This window comes from Crocodylus siamensis, chromosome 9 (genome assembly GCF_052110815.1).
Source record: "Crocodylus siamensis isolate JL-2025a chromosome 9, ASM5211081v1, whole genome shotgun sequence".
Classification (NCBI taxonomy): domain Eukaryota; kingdom Metazoa; phylum Chordata; order Crocodylia; family Crocodylidae; genus Crocodylus; species Crocodylus siamensis.
In genome coordinates this window covers 56,803,914-56,824,450 of record NC_143403.1, presented here as the reverse complement: position 1 = coordinate 56,824,450, position 20,537 = coordinate 56,803,914, and the positions used below count along the sequence as shown (strand labels likewise).

General features: G+C 45.7%; 1 protein-coding gene across 2 annotated transcripts in view; it reads right to left on the bottom strand.

Moving 5' to 3' along the window:
• Positions 1 to 9,765, bottom strand: part of ADORA2A (adenosine A2a receptor) — a 39,221-nt gene extending 29,456 nt beyond the window's left edge. The window contains exons 1-2 of one of the 2 annotated variants that reach the window (XM_090063155.1): positions 9,505 to 9,765; positions 9,220 to 9,362 (exon numbers count right to left, since the gene is read on the bottom strand). The gene's annotated coding sequence lies outside the window, so the exon portion shown is untranslated. Of the gene's footprint in view, positions 1 to 6,378; positions 6,487 to 9,219; positions 9,363 to 9,504 lie in introns of those variants that run through there. The other variant, XM_090063154.1, reaches the window with a different exon arrangement.
• Positions 9,766 to 20,537: the final 10,772 nt, after the last annotated feature.

Sequence of the window (20,537 nt, the reverse complement as noted above, 5' to 3'; positions counted from 1 at the left end):
ATGAGACCAATGGAGTTGGTTTCCTTTCTCTTTCAAACTTCCCTTTGGTACTTGATGCATTTTACATGCTCTTCTTTGGATCTGGAATACATTTTCTAATTGCTCAGCATAAATTATTAGTAGTGGGAATCCCAAAAACATTCAGAGGCCTCCATACTTTGTGCCAGAAAATCAGCCCAAATGCCTGTCCTATCTGATGCATTCTATCACTTCCTATGTTACAGCTTTCTGACCCAGTAGTAGACCCCAGTGAAGGCAGCCTCCTTATCCAGCACAGAACTTAAATATGTACTTAAAAGGCTTCCTGAGTAGAGATGGACTTACACATGTGCTTAAACACTTTGCTGAAGCTAGGCCTGAAGCCTTTAGCCTAATATAAATTTGAATTACTACAAAGACAATTTTTTTTGTTGCCTTTTCTCCAAGCTCTTTTGATCATTCTATTAGTGGCTCATCAGCCCATTTTAGAACCCCATCAGAGTGCATTTATCCAAACGTTTTTGTTCCAACTTTTCTATTGCATTACTGCATTTGACTGTAAAAGGATGATAATAAATATCATGTCTACCGAATCCCCTTGTGTTCTAAATCTGTAATCAGATCAAAAGTAGACAAGCAGGGTGTCTGCCCAATTTGATTTTCCAGAATCCAAGCTGTCTGCTCCTCATCAAGTTATACTTTACGCAATTATAAGTCAAATCCTTTATTATTTTCTCCTGCATTTTACCAAGGATATAGGTTGGATGTGACTGTAAACAGCTCTAAGGTTTTCTCTGCTACTTGTTTAAGAATTGACAGTGTTTGCATGTCATCTTGCCATAAGCACCTAATAAAATTGATACCTGCACTTGGTACTTGCACGTTATTTTACCTGTTGAACCTAGCTACTTAGTCCTTGTAGCATACCTGTGAGGAACAAGGTCTTTTTCCCCATATTACTGTTGAGAAAGCTGAGGTACAGAGAAGTTCAAGTGACTTGGTATAAAGAGTCCGCAAAAGAGGTGGCATTAGAATATAAGGACTCCTAGAACCCAGTCCTTTTATTTACACCTCCCTCCACACAACCTCTTTTTCTTAGACAAACTCCTGCTGGAGTCCAGCTTTTTCAGCAAATTGCCTGGCTATTCCTAATACCCAGCTGCACTCCTTCAGGGTAAGACATTCTAGTTTTTGAGATCAACAGGGAGATTTTGTTTTCCATCAATGAGAAAACACTGCTGTAGAGAGTCAGGGATGTAGTGCTGAATAGCTCTCCCAGGAAGACTCAGCGTGCTGCTTCTGAGCTATTCTCTACCTGTGGATCTTAGGGGTGCACCGATAGAGATTTTTTAGACTGATACCGATAGCCGATTTTTAATGAGCCATGTCTGCTGATATCAATCCAATGGAGCCATGAGAGGTTCATCTGGAGGGCGCTGGGGGGGGAGGGCAGCTCCTGCCAGTGCACATATCCCAGAAGGGCATTGGGGGGGTCCCTAGATCTGCACGGGGTGAGGGTGGGCTACTACTGCTGGCTGGGGCCAGGGGTGGCATTGGGCTCTTCCCAGCAGGGGGGGCAGGTTGCGCTCAGGACAGGTGGCAACAGCACTGGGAGGGGGGCTACAGCAAATTTTGAGGTGGCTGCAGCCCCTCCTTGTCACCTCCCTCTCAGCGCTGCCACCACCTGCCCCAAGCGCAGCACAGAGCAGCCCAGCCCCTCGCCAGGAAGTGCCCAGTGCCACCCGGAGCCCCAGCCCACAGTGGTAGCCTGCCCTTGCCCTACACACAGATCCAGGGGCGCATGCCCTTCCCCCTACCTCATGCCCTCCCGGGGTGCATGCAGTGGCAGGAACTGTCCCTCTTTCCCCGGATGAGCCGCTCACAGCTGTCTTGCACCCCGTCCCAGCTGCGCAGCACCTGCCCCAGCCCCATTCTCTCTCCCTCACAATCTCAATCTGCCCCCTTTCCCCCCGCCCCTTCCCTCACAAAAGACTTACCAGCTGGACCCAGCTGCTCTCCAGGCTGCTGGGCTCTGCTCCTGGCCACCTGAGTGCTGTGCCACAGTTGTGCGCATGTGCAGGGCATTTATCAGTGACATTATTGGCCACATCAGCCAAAAAAAGGCTGATTGCCAATACTGTCAATTTTCCTTATATTGGTGCCAATCTGATTTGGGACCCAGGTATTGGTACACCTCTGGTGGCTCTTTGTAAAAATGTTATCAAAGGTCTTTTTTTTTTTTTTTTTAGTGCCTGCACTGAATTGCAGAAAGTGCTTCCATAAAGCCAGAAAAAAGTGACACTGTGCTGGAAGTTTAATCTATATCAATGGTTCTCAGCATTTTTAGACTCAAGGCACCCCCACAGTAGACTCAAAGCACCCCTCTGAAAATATCAGCTCTTATGTTTTGCTTGTTTTTTGACAACAGGAAAATAATAGAGCAATTCTTCTCTTGCAAAGAATTCAGAAAGACCACAACAAGGTGGAATGTTTGTAACATTATGTGTTCCTATTTGAAATCTCTGGGTGTATCTTGTGAATCATGTTTGCCTAACATTGTGTGGTACCCCATAGCACTCCCCAAAAGGAGCAGAAGACTGAGAATCAGTCGTAGATGAGGTACTGGGGTACAGACAGGCACTATTTGCACAAGCAAAATATTACTGTGACCCCTTCTGGAGAGCACAGGGCCCCCTAGCCCTAGCAAATGGATGCTGGATCACAGAAAGGAACTCCACTGACATGCAGCAGTACTCTTCTAGTCCTTCATTGGGCAGCTCAACACAGCCTGGTTTTTACTGTAGGCTCCAAGGCAGATAAAACATTAACAACCCTCTGTCCCTTCTCAGATCTGCAAGGGGGTGCCTTGAGTCTACTGAGGGGGTGCCCCGAGTCTAAAAATGTTGAGAACCATTGATATAGGTTAAACTTCCAGCACAGAGTCACTTTTCTGGCTTTTATGGAAGCACTTTCTGCAATTCAGTGCAGGCACTAAAAAAAGACCTTTGATAACATTTTTACAAAGAGGCAACACCCAGGGGGACCTGGAAAAGATGGGGAGCTTGCCCTCTGCTGCCACTGGCCAAGCCTGGCCCTCACATAGCTCAGCTGGAGCAGAGCAAGAATGGCTCTGGAGTACCCCATCCCTGAGTCTGCAGGGCAGAGGCAGGAGGGAAAATGGGAGAGGAGGAGAGGGGCTGCTGACAGCAAGAAGGATCCTTATCTGTTTTGGGGACTTAAAGTCCCTGGCAGTTGCTCCTTCAGCATGGTCCCAGAGGGGGGTACAACCGTACCCCTTGCTTATACCACTGAGAGAGCTCACAGCAACCCCTTGTCCCTGTCCCACTGACAGGAGGTGGACCTCAATACTAGGCTTGCTGCAGTCCAGGGAGGGAGCACAGTATAAATAAGTGCTTTAGGAAAAACGTAAAGTACCCTGAACAGCCCATGTATGTCAGTCACCCATACCCTAACCACCCTCCTAAAGAAAGGGGAAGGAGGAGAGGGCTTCCGTGCCCCAAATAAACTGATAGAAAGGAGGTCAAGCCCAGCAGATAGCAATGCCTCCACTGAACTGTTGGGTTTTTTTATTGAGCATCTCTGTGGGGGGTGAAAACCCATAAACACGTGTTTTTTCTCTAAACCTTCACTTACACCTTGACTGTTCCTACCTGTTTTTAAGAGGGTTTAATCACACAGCTCAACCAAAACCTTGTTACAAAAAATTAAACCTGCTTATATTTGAATGAAGTAGCAGACAGTGGATTTTATGGAAAATCCTCGTAAGATATCAGCAAAAAAGAAATACAAACATAAAAGATTTGGCAAGAGGCACTTGGAATTGTACAGCCCTCCCTACCTACTCCATGTGATTTTGCTCAAAGCTGTCTACTGCTAAGGCAAAGATCTCCTGGATTTACGGAGAATTGATATTTACACACAGACTACAGACTCCTTGTACTGAAAGGAGGAGAAAAGACCCTCTGCCTCCTCTTTTTTTTTCTTTTCTTTTTGCACTCTTGCTGCCTGATGTACTTTTTAATTTTCTATGCATACGTTTACATGTGTATGTACACCTGGGTTCCATGTACAAATTTGGAGGATCGTGAGCCTGGGCTAATAAAGATCAATCTGTCTGCCACATTAGAAAGAATTTGATTTCCACATTACTCCGCATATTTAATTACACTTCTATTGGCTTTTTTATTGAGATTCAATGAGTGGATTCTGCCGCAAATCTAATGCAATCTGAGGACTTCCTCTATTGCTGCTCATCACTTAGTTTGGTGTTTTTTTTGGAGCTGGCTGGTTTTGTGGCTGCCACTTGAGAGAGGAGAGTCGTGTATTTTGTATAAGCTCATGTTTCTATTGCATGTCGGAGGTTGTATTTACCAGTTAGTAGAGTTATTTAGTTACTGCAAGGCTGAGACTTAAAGGTCTGATAAGGAACTTGAAAACAAACATGCTCAAAGGTAGAGTTATTTAATAGATGACCATCTGCTTGGTAAAATAATTTTGTTTTAAATAGTTAATAAACATTGCCTTAATTACTATTTACCCAAATGACTCACATTAACCTTTTTCTGGTAACCCTTTCCGTTTCCTCCACTACATATGATAGCAAGACTATCAAGCACTCTGTCAAAACTATGGCACCTTGCAGGTTTGCAATAGCTCAGAGACTTGGGCTCACGTGGCACTAAGATCTGAAACAAGATTAGAGAGCAACTACCTGGTGCTTTAATGGAGTGTCTGAAAGGCACCTCAGAGAAGAGGAAAAAGCCACTCCCCTGGCTTCCTCCTTCAGTTAGTGCCTCATGCTCCGACAGGGAGCGCAGCCTCTGAGGCAGCAACTCTGCCCAGGTGCCCCACTGCCAGAGGGACAATTTGAAAAGAACAGGGGCTGAAGGAGTCCCATGCCTCTCTTGGCTTCTCACAGTGCCTTGGAGCCACAGCTACTGGCACCCAGCCCCATGAGCACCCATTACAAAGACACTCCTTCCCTTAAACCACAGGAGAAGGGGACACTAGATGAGGCAGCAGTCTTTTTAACAGACACTTCCGAAGATTCAGAAAGCAACCAGCGTGGTCCATGCAGACCTTCCAAAGCCAGGATTTCAGCCCAGTCAGGATCCCCTCCCCCAAGCTAAATTACTAGATTCCTATATAGCTACCGCTTCACTACTGAAACCTGCACGTACTGAAACTCAGATACCTCCCTGGTCACAGCAGCTGGAGACACCAAGGAAAGGCTGCACAGCCTTGAGCTGGCTGTCAGTGGGTGCATCTACATGAGATGCTAACTGCACAGTAGTGGAATAGCACTGCACAGTTGTATGCTGGACAAAATCCATGCTAATATGCTTCTGTTCAGTAGTATTAGGCTACTGCGCAGTTAGCATTTGTGAAAACCCATGTGCCAGCCAAGTACTAGGCTTAATGATCAGTAACTAGGTGCATTAATGAACGTGTAGCTGCACCAAGCGTCACCTAAGAAAAAGGAACTGGGTTTTTGTATCTGGAAAAGCTGTTTAATTTGACTCATCACCTGATTTCAAAGTGAGTGAAAACCCCCCAGTGTTAAATACCATGAAAACGCTTTGAAGCTCAAGAACACTCCAGGGAAACCCCCTGTTTTATAACCAAACACTTGCGGGAATCTGCAGGAGCATCAGGTGCAACAGGGGACATAAAGGGATGGAAACAGGGTGGAGGCAAACACTGGTGAGTCCAGGGGGTGCCAGGCGTGGGAGCTGGAGGGGGCGAAAACCTGGCGATTCCAAGACCAAAGGCCTCAGAGGGGAGACAGGAGCTGGGAGGGGTCTAGGAATTGTGATGGCAAAAAAAAATGAGCACAGCCTTGGGGATTTAAGCAAGGGCAAAAAAGATAAGCAGACCTCTCAGAAGGGAAGGGAAGGGAAGGGAAGGGAAGGGCAGGGCAGCCCTGGCCGCATCACACCCCCCCCCGAGGGAAGTTTGCGAGGGGATTCAGACCCCTGGAGCGGGCGCCAAACTCCCTCCCTTCCCGTTGGTGCCAAAGTGCTGCGGGGCCCCGGAGCCCGCCCCGGCTCCCCCAAGGCCGCCACGCGCCCGGGGCACGCGGGCCGCCCTGTCCCGCGCAGACACGTCCCCGGTGCTTGGCCCGCGCCGCCGCTCCCGGGCACGTCGGGCGGGGGGACGGACGGCGGGCGGGCGCTGCCGGGCGAGAGGCGCGAGCTCCGGGGCCAGCAAAGCGCAGCGGCCGCTCGCCCCAGCGCGCCCCCGGCCCCCCGAGCCCACCCGCCGGGCGGCATCGCCGCGGCGCGGGGCTCTCGCAGGCGCGACGTGCCCGAGCCGGCGGCACCGGGGGCAGCGCGCGCTCCGCAGGCGGCGGCCAGACCCGACCCCGCCATCACCCACCTGTCCCGGGACGCGGCTCGTGGTCCCGCCGGCGCCAGCCTGGCCCCAGCTCCGCCGCCCCATTGACTGAGCCCCGGCGCAGCGCGCACGGACGTGCCGAGCTCGGGCTCCGCGGCGCCCCCTGCCGGGCAGCTCTGGCCGCTCCGGCCCGGGGGGAGGAGACGCGCCGGCCCCGGCTCCGGCCCCGCCCGAGGCCTCCAGCGCAGGGACTCCGGCCCGGCCCCGGCGGGACCCGGGCGCTGACCCCGGGCAGGGCGAGTGATGCGCAGGCGTTTGCCCAGCGCCCAGAGCTAGTGCGGGGCGCCGCGCGGCCCCATGGGGAAGGTGACAGCCGCACCGGGCTCCAGGGACCCTTCCCCGGGCTTCCCTGAACTCTTCTCCCTCAAGTAGAAACTCTTGAGGAGACAGTTCACCTTCTTGAGCAAATGACCTACGTGCCATTGGCCCTGATCTCAGTGGCGTGGAGGTGTCCAACGAGACGAGACCACCTCAGTCTGTCAGCCTTGGGCTGGGCTGGCAAGGGTTTTGGTTGAGTTCCTTTTAAAACTTTTCCTTTAGCTGCCCTCTCCCTCGCACTTGGCTCCACACAAAGCATTAGCCAGGTGGGTGGAACAGGCTTCCTGAAACCTAAGAGTTTATTAGAGTAGGGATAGCCCATAACTAGCAGTGGTCATAGCAGACATCCTCTAAACCCTGATTTGGGAGACAGGAAATGGAGTTAGCGCTCACGCTGCTAACCTCCTGCATTCTTGCCTTCACAATCCAGTCGGCATTTGATAGGACAATTTGATTTTGCAAGTACTAAAAGGAGGAAAAGTCACTTTGGGCAAGAGATCCTTCACACGCTGCCAACATCAGCCAAACCAAGGGCAGAGGGAGCACCACAGACTCCTGGTAACTACAAAGGCCTTTTTAGAGCCCCTGGACTGTCACGTACCTTCAAGTGCATGGAGTGCTTTGTTTCGTCTCTGAACAAGGCCAGGTACTCTGTAGCAGCTTGTATCTTGCAGGTGCATGTCCAAGAACTGGATCCCAAGACCTCTCATTGCGAGGGTGGTAGGAGTCACAGCAGATCCATGTATGATTGTTTTTAAGGGTGTTCCCATAACCACCTGTCTCGCCTTTGATGACTTCCATAAACTCTTCCCTGTTCTCCCAGGAGCTTTCAGACAGCAACAGAACAACCTTCTTCCTAGTAAGGAAATGGTATTTATCGAGCAGGGCCAGCTAGTTCACCATGCAGAGTGGCCAGGGAAGTGATGAGAGCCTGTTTCCAAGCTATGCCCAAGAACAGATATCACTTGACCTTGCACTGCTGAAATGGATGGGGGCTCTGGGGTTAGATAGGCACAGAAGTACTCCAGACTCTTTGGGGGACACCTGGTATCTATTCTTGACTGATTCATACATGGGAAAGGGAGTGGGCATGGCTCACCACAGACTTTTGGTTGATTCAAAGATAGGGAAAGCAATTCATAGAATTTTGAACATTTTTCCTCTGAGCAAAAGGATCACAGCTGAGAAAAGCTAAAGAACCAGTGCTATCACATCACAGCATATACTTATACAGGACAATGAAAGGCTTCTTCAGCAAGGTGTTAGCTAGGAGCAACATTTCTATGGGGCAGTGGCAGAACTCAGTACTAGATTCTTTCAATGGAAGATGCAAAAATGAAACCTCCAGAATATCCAGACATCAAGTCAGTGGTGCTGCAGCATGACAGGCTGCTTGGAAGCGACCTGAGGGATCCAGTGCTGCAGGCTGCACTGGAGCAAGTATAACAGATGGAAGAAGGTGGCAGCACCTGCACCATCCCACTGCAAAGAGCTATGTCAACACTACGGTTATACACATCTCATCATCTCACTGCTACCATGGGAGGAAACAGGAGGTGCGGAGAAAAGGCCAAAACACGTATCAGAGTTCAGCATCAGATGCCAAGTGCTTATCCACTAGTTAAAAGACTCTGCAACTGAAATCCTGGTGGGAGTGCTAGTCATCTAAATGCTACATAGAAGTAGTGACAGCTTTAGAAGTGGGCAACTGTCCCCCTTGGATGTCCCATAGACTAGAAATCCTCCAGATGAGCTGCTATCTAGTTCTAGGAGTTACCTGTTTTTTTGACCAGTTATTACTTTTTTTTTTTTTTTTAAGCAGTTGATCCAACTGCCAGACTGGCATTTAAAGAAAAAAACTTAACCCCTATGAAAATCCTCATTCTTGGCAAGACCTCATGCTATTCATGGTTGAAATTGAGAGCCCTTGGCATGTAGAAGGGATGCAAGGAGCATCTGTCCATCCAGAGGAAGGTATACAAGAGATTTTTGTCAGAGAAAGTGGGTGAACTGAAATGGCACCTCAGTCCACAAGCCCACTTCCACTCATTTCCAGGTGCTGGCTTGTGGATGCAGCAAATGGGGAAATGAGCAAAGCAGCAGGGAGTGCTGGCATCTGACAATGTGAGAGGGTGGTCTAGCTACATTAATATTTTTATCCCTCACAGCACTGTGGGCTCCAAGACTGCACGCACATATGCTATTTGGCAAGTTTATTTCAGTTGTACCATGTCCACAGAGCAGTGGCTCCTTCAAGCAATCAGTCTGTTGGGGGACAGGACAGGCACCTACAACACAGAAATTGTGAACCATCAGAAACACATGGTCTTCTTTCTTTCTGGTGACAAGGCTGAGTGCATGAGATTTATTAAGGAGGTTTTGATTGTACTGTTGCAGAGGCCTCAGTTAGGGACCTGGACCCTATCGCAAGCAGCTAATCTAAGCCTACAAATGCTAGAAACCACCATCTGCTAATGCTCTCCATACCTCTGCTTTGCCACTCACCATCTTCCTTGTTTTCCCATCCAGTCCCCATGATGCTCTCATATATGGCTTTGCTGACTTTGAAGCTTGTATTCCAGGCACATCTGCCTTCACTGACAGTTTGATGTGGCTTTCCTATGGATTTTGTTAGCTGGAGTTACCTGCTGGAAGCCAAAAGATCCAATTTAGCACGAACGTGTGACAGTGCATTATGTTCAATAGGGAGGAGCAGAAGCTTTCACTCTTTGATAGGGTGCCTCCATAGAGTGGAACAGGAAGCTATATAAGAGTTTTGTCTGTGCATACCTGTAAGATAGGAAGCTTGAACCTGTGTCACTGCTCATCCTTTTCCCAGACTGTCAGCTGTTTTGTCAAGGATGGTCTTAATGTGTGAAGCCCATTGAAGCTCTGATCCTGAGTGGGGACACTGGATGTTACTGTTCTGCATCATTCACAGTAGCAAGATATTCAAGATTCTTTCACAGAGTTCATGGGGAGGCGGTCACTTAGTCTGATCTCCAGCTAGGAAACCTCAATTTCTACATTAAATCCAAATTGTTTTGAGTCATACCATTTCTTTTTAAGTCTTGAATTAATGACTTAAAATGATGGAAAATTGACCCCAATCCTAGGTAAATTCCTTTAGTTAATTACTTTTATGATTAATTCACAATTTATTTCTAGTCTGAATTTCTCTATTTTCAGCTTCCCCCATCACTGGAGCTTGTTATGCCTTTTTCTTCTAGATAAAAGATCTGGCTACTTAGAAATGGCCCTTCTAAGACCATGATCAAGTCACTGTTTACCCTTCTTTTGCATAAACTAAACAGAGGTTTTCTAGTCGCTATGTAGCAGATTTTCTGGATTTCAAATCCAAATTGCTTCCAGTTTGCCAACATCCTTTTTGAAATGTTGACACCTAATGATTTCACTAATGCCCTATACAGAGGGAATACTCCTGTTTTACTCTTTCCTGAGATTCCCTCCTTATACATCTAAGGGTTGTATTTTCTTTCTTAACTACAGCACAGCTCTGGGTGCCCTCATCCAGCTGGTTCTTTCCCAATTCACTGCAATGTATCCTGGAGAGTAGGAACTCTTGAAGAGACAATTTACCTTCTTGGGCAAATGACCTACATTCTTTTGCCTCTGATCTCAATGGTATTGGGAGGTGTGCAGGTTTCACTGAAGTACCTTGGAGAATGCAGATCTGAGATTTCCTCAAAATAAGCTTGTAGCTTCAGCTGTGTTAAAATCCATGTTGTTCAAATAAGCTTGCACAACTAAGCAACCAATCTCCATAGATTGTCCCACATCAGGTTTTGTCATCTGGAAATTTTACCCAGTCTTTGATACAGATATTAAATAACCTAGGTCAAGAACACATCCCCACAGGCCCGCTAAAGTATATGTCACTGAATGTCCATTTGCACTTTTACAATTACTTTTTGTGATCAGATTTAAAAGCAATTAGGCACTGCTGTTCAGCACCCCCCTGCTAACTGCTGGAATAGAAAGCATTCAATTATCACAGTAAGATAAAAAGACCTCTTCCCGCTTTTTTCTGAATATAGAACTGAATCTGTTGAATACTTCTGCCATTACTATAACTACTAATTTTATGACAGTGGCATAGTATCAGACTTACACCATTGTTAGGATTTTTTTTTCACCGATATATTAAGAACATTTCTTCTTATTGTCCTTCACCACAATGGCCAAACACTTATCATCAATACCCTCCCCTTGTGAACTGTCTGCATTCCAAACAGCTGATTTGTACTCATGGCTATCAGCTTCCCTGTTTCTTTTCAGTTACTATATTTTCTTTTTTACTGCTCCCTTCACTTCCCACTTAATCATAATGTCTTTTTATTTTAATTTATTGCAAAGGAAGCTTTTGTAACTGCAGAAATGTGCTTTTAGGGTATCTAATAAAATATTCTTAAAAACTCCGTGTTTTTCCCAATTTTGTATAAATATTTCCCCACTCAGTTTTGTTCACAAATGTTTTTCACTGTAGGGAAAAAATATTCTTTTCAAGGATCCGGATATGGGTGCAAGTATGTATTCTGATAACGTTTTGATTGCCTGCAGTAAATGAAGTTAGATCCAGTTGCCTCTGAGTAACCATCAAGATTTAATTCAAAATATTTTTGCCTCAGACTAAAATATTACTCCAAAGATTTTTTAAATAAAGTTACTCCAAATAAATATTTGCTCACTTTTTTCCCCAAACCTGTTAGTGACATATATTCTTTGAACCCATTGTCATAGGTTTGAGAACACCTTGTTAAAACTTGTAAGTTCAGCCACCACCTTTCATTTCAGATGAGACAGTGAAGCTTCTCAGGCTACAAGGGCTACTCAAGTATTCAAACACTGGGGGGGACATGCTTCAGCTAAGTATTATTTGGTAAGAGGTGTATGTGGTGGGAGGGGTTTGAGTACATATATGCTTGAAGAGAATACAATTCCTTAGGCAGCTGCCACAGACCACAGAGCCTGGCTGCAGGTGGCGGGGAGGCTGCAAGCCCTGCTGTGATCAGCCTGGGCTCTGTGACAGGCAGCACACGCCTGCAGAGCCCAGACTGGCTGTGGCAGGCAGCCAGGAGGCTGCAACCGATGAACTGGGGTTCAACGCCCCAGCCCAGCTCTGGGGCTCAGGGTGCGTGGTGGGGAAGGGGCCTGGGCCTGCCCCAGGCCCTTTCCCCACCGTGCACACTGAGGCATGCGTGCGGCCACTGCCAGCCACAGAGCCAGACTGGGGCTCTGGACCCCAGTGTCGCTGTTTGCAGCCTGCCTGCCACCTGCTGAGAGCAGTCTGGGCTCTGTGGCCAGCAGCAGTTGCATGTGCACCTCAGGATGCATGGCAGGGAAGGGGCCAGAGCAGCACAATCTCGGTCCTTCCCCCACTGTCTGTCCAGAGGCATGTGTGCACCTGCCACCGGCAACAAGCTGGGCCAGGGCTCTGCAGACCTCAGTGCAGAAGCTTGCAGCTTCTTGGCTGCCTGCCACAGCCAGCCTAGGGTCTGGGCAGGTCCCTGCAGCTCACCATGGAGTATGGCTGCTCACAGCAGGCAGAAGGGAGGCTGCAAACAGCTGTACTGAAGTCTGTGGAGCCCTGCCCCAGCCTGTTGCTGGCAGTGGGTGCATGCACACCTTTGGGCAGACGGTGGGATGGGGCTACAGCTGTGCCTCCACAACTAGGATCAGGCCCCTAATTGCTCCCCCACCATCTTCCCCCGGCATGCCAACATATACATCAAGACTGGGGTGTTTTTGGCACTGTGGCCTAAAACACTGCCAACCCCTGGTATAGAAAGAGAGAACACAAAGAAGAAAGCTTTAACACAGCCTGAACAGCACGGGTAGGTGGCAGTGGGAGAAGACCAGAGAGGGTTTTTCCGGGTAAAGGTGTTGACTAAGAAGTCTGGAACTGAGTGGAGAAATCTGGTTACTTGATTCTTCCTATACCCAAGGTGGTAGGAATCTGTATGTTCTTGAAGATAAACTGTTGCATTAAAAGATACCCATACTCCATCACCAATTTCTTCTCATAGTAGGAACAGCCTACAAGATACTAAATTATAGCTAGTTACACAAGCCAAAAGGGGTAATGTTACACTACTATAAACTCATGATACACAGCCATCAACACTAAGCCTAAGTAGTCAAGGCTGAAGAAAATCATTAGAACATGAACCCTGAACAAAATTCTACCAAGATGGCCCTTTGTTAGCTGACAGTGTACCAAACATCTCAAGAGCCTACTTGAGGTAAGACCCTGATGTCATCAAAAAAGAGAGATAAAAGTATAAAGGGATATAATCAAAAGGAAACAGCTACTTTTGGCCAGAAAGGATAACACCACTTCAGACAGCTGAGCAGCAAGATGGTATGGAAACCACCTTTGGAAACTCTGTTCTGAAAGTCTTGAAGGACATGCTATGAGGAGGACATGCATGGACTCCTGTTGAAAAACTGGATCACACAACTGGCCCTGAACAGACTGTTATCTGTGTATCCCAAGATCTTGTAGTACTAAACAATTATGCTTCTGTACCCTCAAGAAATAACTATTGTTTAAATTGAAGGATGATGGACTTATCAAACTTTTTTCAGCACTTACAAATATGAATTAAGGCAAGAAGTGAGTCTAAACCTGCTATGCCAGTTCAACCACAAACTGTGACAAACAGCTGAGGAGTAAATTGTGCTCTGACAACCATCTTCCGCTGGACAGATAGCCACATCACAAAGGGCAGACTGTGCAGAGGCAAAGAACTAAGTGGTGATGGTCTGCAGGCTAATGGATAAGTGAGTGAAACAAATAGAGCCATAACAACCAGGTTCTTCCCACTAGGCATTGTACCCCTTTAAGTGGGCTCCTGGGGCTAGTCGCCTCCACCCCCCCTGCCCAGTTATGCTTCTGCTCAATAGGGATACAAATGTACTCTCAGAATCATAGAAAATTCGAGTTGGAAGAGACCTCAGGAGGTCACATCTAGTCCAACCCCCTGTTCAAAGTGAGATGCCCCCTGGCAGCAACAGGGGACACAACACGCATGCTGCCACCTCCATAAACTTACCTGGAGGGGGGAGCTGATCTCCATCACACTGCCTGGCTGTCACGTGCATGCATCTGCGCACACATGCGCATGAAGCCCCCTGACCCTGCCTCCTGCTCCCCCAGCCCCAAGCAGCCCTTTGCTGCCTGGAACTCTGCCAGCCTACAAGAAGAAACCCATGGTTTCCCTGGTTTTCTCCTTCGAAGTAGAACATCCTTGATTTAATATTAAATGCTTTTATTCTCTTTTCTTTTATAAATTATTTTGAAACTTATTCCGTGTAAGACAAAGTGCCTGATTTTTGTCCAAACTTTTAAAAAAGGGGATAAGCAGCAAATGATGTCTCCAGATCGAGTCCAAGTTATTACAGTCCTTATTGGGTCTTATGTTTGCAGTTGCCTTCCTTTATCAACATAGTTTAATTGGATTCACTTCTGTATATGAAAAGCCTATAAAAAGTTTCAGTTTTCCTTAGGACTAATTTCCTTATTTTCCCTTCAGTTTATCCAGCCTTTTGGGGCCTTCCTTAATCTTATTAAGAAATTAAAATTAATTAAAGCATTGGAAAGTTTAGCTAATTTGCCCAAAAGTGTCCTCACTGCTAATTTTTTTTTGGTATTGATTAAACATTTTAGGGACATATTTCTGCTTTACTTCTGTGATATCACTTCCCAGTTTCCCACTTTCTTCCACTTCCCCCCCACACCAAGCCATTTTAAGTTCTCCTTTTATGCCATAAACCCCAAAGTTAAGCCTCCTAAAAATGACAGAAACTTGAGAAAGAGACATAACAGTCTGGAGACAACTTCATAGAGCTGTTGACAGGATCATATTTTTCAAAAACAAATACCTTACAGTGCACTAAAAGTCAAAAGCGCTCAGTTACAGTGCATGTGCTTTGGGGCTCAACTTCAGTTTCCTACTGACATCGTCTCATTAACTGCAGCAGGCAGTAGATCAGTGAGAGGGTAAAGGCATACAGTGTACTCCCTCTATTAGACTTGGATTGTTATCCCTGTAGCACCATATTCTCTGAGCTGATGAGCACCTGCACATCCAATTGAATTAAGTCAATGTTGCTGGGTGTCCGGCATTTCTGGAAACCAAGCTGTTCATTTTTTTGGAAGTGGCGAGGCATCATGTAGAAAGCTGGGTCATGTCCAGCTGAACAAAAAAGTGGAACTCTGAGGCAGTGTTGTTACTGGCAAACAGTTATAATGATACATTAGATCAAGCTGCCCACACACTAACATTTTATTATGTTGAATGATGAAATTCCATCATTCTACATCAACATTTCCAGTATGTTGAGGCCATAATAAACCTTCAAAAGAAGTAACAAGGAGGTCAGGGTTAGTTATATTTTGTCCTCCATGTTTCTCTTGTTGCCAAGCTCCTATCATAAAGTGGATCTTGTCCAGGTTAATAAGTGATGCCCTCTCAGTGCTCCTTAAAATAGAATGGGAGTAGTGTCTAAGGGAAAATCATCTGATCCTTGCTGACATCCTCTTGCTGGGGCCTGGTAACTTCAACAGTTCCTTTATTGTACAACAGTGAATTCTATATAATGAAAGAGCAAGTCAACAGCTGTTTCTCTACAACATCCATATGAACATTCATAATTATGTCAGCATTTAATAGTCCACAAGCAACAGTGTTTGAATGTACTGTTCCATTTTTCATCACGCTGAGGAGTGATAAGCAAAGTGAAGCCACAGTTGAGGTGGGGTTAGTATCCTTTAGGAGAGGCAGTCCAACACTAGACACTAGAGATCTGAGTTAGGCAAATGGGTTCAGTTGGTTCAACTTGGCAGATAGCCTTTGGTTAATTTGCTGATTATCTGGCATCTAGATGTTTATCTTGCTGGGATCATTTGACCCCTATGGCAGGGGGCTGGACTCAATGATCTTGCGAGGTCCCTTTCAGCCCCTAATGTTTATGAAATCTATGATATTGGTCTGGTTACACAACAATGGAGCCTGCTTTTAAGTATTCCTTCAAGCATTTGGCATGTATAACTTAAGGGCACATTTCCTGTTTTGAAAGTCTTAGTAAATGAATTTTATATTACTAAAAGTATTTAGTGGTTAAACCTTGAATGTTGGAAGCACAGAAAAGCAAAATCTTGCTAAAACTATTTTGTATATTTGCCTATCAAGGTCACTACTTCTTTACAATGTGTGGCTTAGGTATAGTTGGCCATGTTGAAGAACAGACCGATCTCATTATAGGAAAAGCTACCTAATGGAGAAGAGGTCTGACTCAAGATATGAGGAATCTGTATGTGGAGAATGGAAGGTTGGAAGTAAATCTGGGGTGTAATGAGGTTTGCAGGGTTTTCTGCCACAAAGCAGTTTGATAAAGTAGGGCAATTGGCTCAGGTCTCTGTACACAAATGCACGAAGCCTGGGAAACTAGCAGGCAGAACTGCAAGTCCTTGCACAGTCAAGGAACTAGGATGTGACTGGAGTAACAGTGACTTGGTAGGATAGCTCACATGACTGGAGCACTGTCATGGATGGGTATAAACTGTTCAGGAAGGACGGGCAGGGGAGAAGAGGAGTTGTACTTCATGTAAAAGAGCTGTATGATTGCTCAGAGCTCCAGTATGAAACTGAGATAAGCCAGTTGAAAGTCTCTGGGTTAAGGTTAGGAGAGCAACAAAGGTCACGTTGTGCTGGGTGCCTGCTATAGACCACCAGACCAGGAGGATGAGGTAGATGAGGCTTTCTTCAGACAACTAACAGAAGTTTCCAGATGGTAGACTCTGGTTCTCATGGGGGACTTCAATCATCCTAACAACTGCTTCGAGAGCAATACACCAATGCACAGGCAATCTAGGAAGTTTTTGGAGACCACTGGAGACAACTTCCTCGTGTAAATGTTGGAGAGGCCAACTAGAGGCTGTGCTCTTCTTGTCCTGCTGCTCACAAACACAAAAGAATTGGTGGGGGATGTAGAAGTAGACGGCAACTTGGACAGCAGTGACCATGAGATGATAGAGCTCAGGATCCTGACAAAAGGAAGAAAGGAGAGTAGAAGAGTATGGACCCTGGACTTCAAAAAAGCAGACTTTGATGCCTTCAGGACACTGATGAGCAAGAGCCCCTAGGGGGCCAATCTGAGGGGGAAAGGAGTCCAGGAGAGCTGGTTGTATTTTAAAGAAACATTACTGACGGCACAGGAACAAACCATCCCGATGTGCAGGAAGAACAGCAAATATGGCAGGCGACCAACTTGGTTTAGCAGAGAACTTTATGGTAAACTGAAAAATACAAAAAGGAAGCTTACAAAAAGTGAACGCTTGGACAGATGACTAGGGAATACTGGCAGTGCATAGGGGGTGCACACGCATGCATGCTCATCCCGTGAGTTTGGCGGTGCACCCCCTGCAAAAAGTGCTGCTGACCCTGCCAGCAGTACCTGTAGGCAGTCACCGCTCGCTACTCCCTCCCCCCCTCACCGCCAACACCACTGGTGGCATCTGCGGGCAGTCCCCAATTGCTGCTGCCAGCAGCGTCTGCAGGTGGTCACTCCCCACTGCCACACTCCCACCACTGCAACCTGTAGGCGGCTGCAACGCCCCCTCAGTCTCTGGAGGTATGTGGTGTTCATGTTAGGGAGGAGCATAAGAATATTGCTGAGGCATGTAGGGATCAAATCAAGAAGGCCAAAGTGCAATTGGAATTGCAACTAGCAAGGTACATGAAGGGGAACAAGAAAGCAACGTGATGATGATCAGGGAAAGTGAATGGTGGAGGCAACCTAGTGATAGATGATGAAAAGGCTGAAGTACTTGATGCCTTTTTTACCTCACTCTTCACAGGCAAGGTCAGCTCCCAGAGTACTGCACGAGGTAACACAGTTTGGGGAGTAGGTGAGCAGCCCTCAGTACTGAAAGAACAGGTTAAGGACTAGTTAGAAAAGCTGGAAATGTACAAGTCCATGAGGCCAGGTGCAATACATCCGAGGGTGCTGAAGGAGTTGGCTGATGTGACTGCAGAGCCACTGACAGGTTCTCCTGTGTGCCCTCCCCCATTGCTGATTGCTTGAGGGTCTCCAGTGGCCCTGCTGCTGACTGGGAGGCAAAAATGAGTCCTTTCTATATAAATAACAAAGGCAGTTCTTATAACAAGGTTATGCCCGAATCTTACAAGGAACCCAACAAGGGTAAAATCTTGTGTCTCTAAGGAATCCCCATAGCAGTGAAGCTATTTGTAAGACCAGGACCTCAGGACAAAAACAACAGCTTTGCTACAGACACAACGTAATGCTTTAAACCATAGTTTCTCAACCTGTGGTACGTGTACCTCTGGGGGTATGCGAGACAGGCAGTAAGGTACACGGGTACCCCAACACTCACTCTCTCTTGCCCTCTTTTCCTCTCAAACCTATGGCAAAAAAGTTGGTGCACCACACATTGCATGCTGCTTTAAATTCCCCAGTAATAATTTGGTTCGGCCAATAAATAAATTCCCCAGTAATAATGTGGTTCAGCCCTCCTAGGTTCGGGCAACATCACCTCTAACCCAGGTACATACTTGAGTTGTGCACCCCGGTATAAAAGGAAGCAACCCTAACCACACCAGATTAGACATCTGTTATATCACGGCCTTATATACACAGCCCTTCTCCCAACATATAGCACACATTAGTCTGTAAATATAAAATCCCCTGGAAAACTGAGTGTTGGGGTACTTATTAAAATTTTCAGAACTGAGGGGGTATTTGCTACTTAAAAGGTTGAGAAACACTGCTTTAATACTGCTCCTTTGTTCAGTATTTCATATGACTTTATGAAAGCTCTGTATTATTAAGCAAGTAACTATACAAAAACCTAATCTAATCATAAAACCTAATCCTGTGACCACAAAAATATTTTCCTACAAATGTGATAAAAACCTGTTACACTGTTGACATTTCTTAGTTTTTCTCCTAATATGGATCTCCCCTCTGGAATTAGCCACAGGATTTTCAATAGTCCTTCACTGTAGGACCACAAGTGTCTTGATCAGAAACAAAATGGAAGTTAGGTTTTAAAACTCATGCAACTCAGTGTACCAATCAAAGTGTTCGATGTTAATACTACACTTCCTCTTTTTGTTAACTGCCAGTAGTCACACTTTTAACTAATGAGCTTTCCTGCATGCTGGATTCTTAAACGCACAATTATTTTTTAATATTGTTTTTGAAACATTTCTTATTCTAAAAATAAAGCCTATATGAAAAAATTGTGCAGACATGTTTTAACAACCAAAAATTTAATTTAAATTTTCAAAATGTGAGTAGTTTTTCACATTCTACTTACAAATTCACAGAGAACTGCTATTGCTGTGAAACAGAGGTACTCCTTTTGAGTTAACTTTCTAAGCCTCAACCAAGACGCATATAAGCTGCACAACTGCTAGAAAGCATCCTCGAACAAGGGCGTGATCTAACTAAAGAAATCAACACATTTTGCCACTAACTTGAGTGGGAATGAGGTGGCATACCAAGAGCCATGTCTACGGCTTGCATCCAATTTGGTAATCACATCTGAGATAAAGATTGGCCCAAACCAAATCCCAGCACTGGTGTATGTAATATATTCAAGATAAAATAGAACGGGAATCAAATCAGTCCTTCAATTTTCTCTAGAGGCAAGTAAAATCTAGTCAACCGGTTGCTGAATCAATATACGGCAAGCTCTTTATATAGCCATTTTTTCCCTCCCGCTGGCTCCTTTTGACATAAATCTTGGAACAATTTGGATTCAGGCTCCATACGTGTATCACATAATTCCAGGCAACTAAGTTATGAACGCTGCTTTATCAACCAGTGTGAATAGGATGAAATTATACCCAAGGTATTTTAGCCTGTTTCACCTGGAGAGTTTATTTAGGACACAGAGGGCATGTCTACGCATGCTTTTAAGTGCGCCTAAATTTAAGGTGTATTTGCCTGAGGCGATTTTGGCATGTGTCTACATATGCATGCACTAAGGCTCATTAGTGCAGTGTGTGGACAGACTTGGGACTAAAGTTAGTCCCAAGTCAGTTGACATACACAGTGTTAATGCACTTTAGTGCATTTACATGTGCATTAGGGTGCTTTAGCTATTCACACCTAAATTTGATACCTCCTTTTGCAGATATCAAGTTTAGGCATGAATAGCCTAAAATCACCACTTTTAAGGTACGTCAAGGGTGTGCACATGTAGACCCAGGCCCTTAATGCACCTTAAAAAAGGCTAATGCACCTTAAATCAGCACGTGTAGATGTGCCCAGAGAGAGTTTAGGACATAGTTTTTAAACACAGTGCTACTTGTTTCCTTCATAATGGCCAACCAACCTCTTCAGAATGAAATAATTCTAAGTTTTTAAATAGGGTATAAAGATGGCTCTTTCCCAATGGGCACAAAACTGAACCGAAGGGGCTAAAGTGGCTCTATCCAGCCAAATTCTTGGTCAGTTTATTAATTTGATTGGATTATTAATTTGACTGGTCTATTCAGATTTAAATTAAACATTAGTCATCATATTTCTGAGACACTGCGAACACTAAATGTAAATTAAACAATTGTGACCGTATAGTGGCTGGTACTCTATACCCTTTACTTGTTTTTTATATTGCAGGCCTTTGGGGCAAGATCTGTCAAACATCTGTACAAGGTCTAGCCCTTTTATGTAGTATGGCAATATGTATGGGTAGTAATTACACAAACCTATTTGAAAATAAAAATTATTCAGGTGTTTTATTTAAAAAAAAAATCTAAATATGGGAAAAG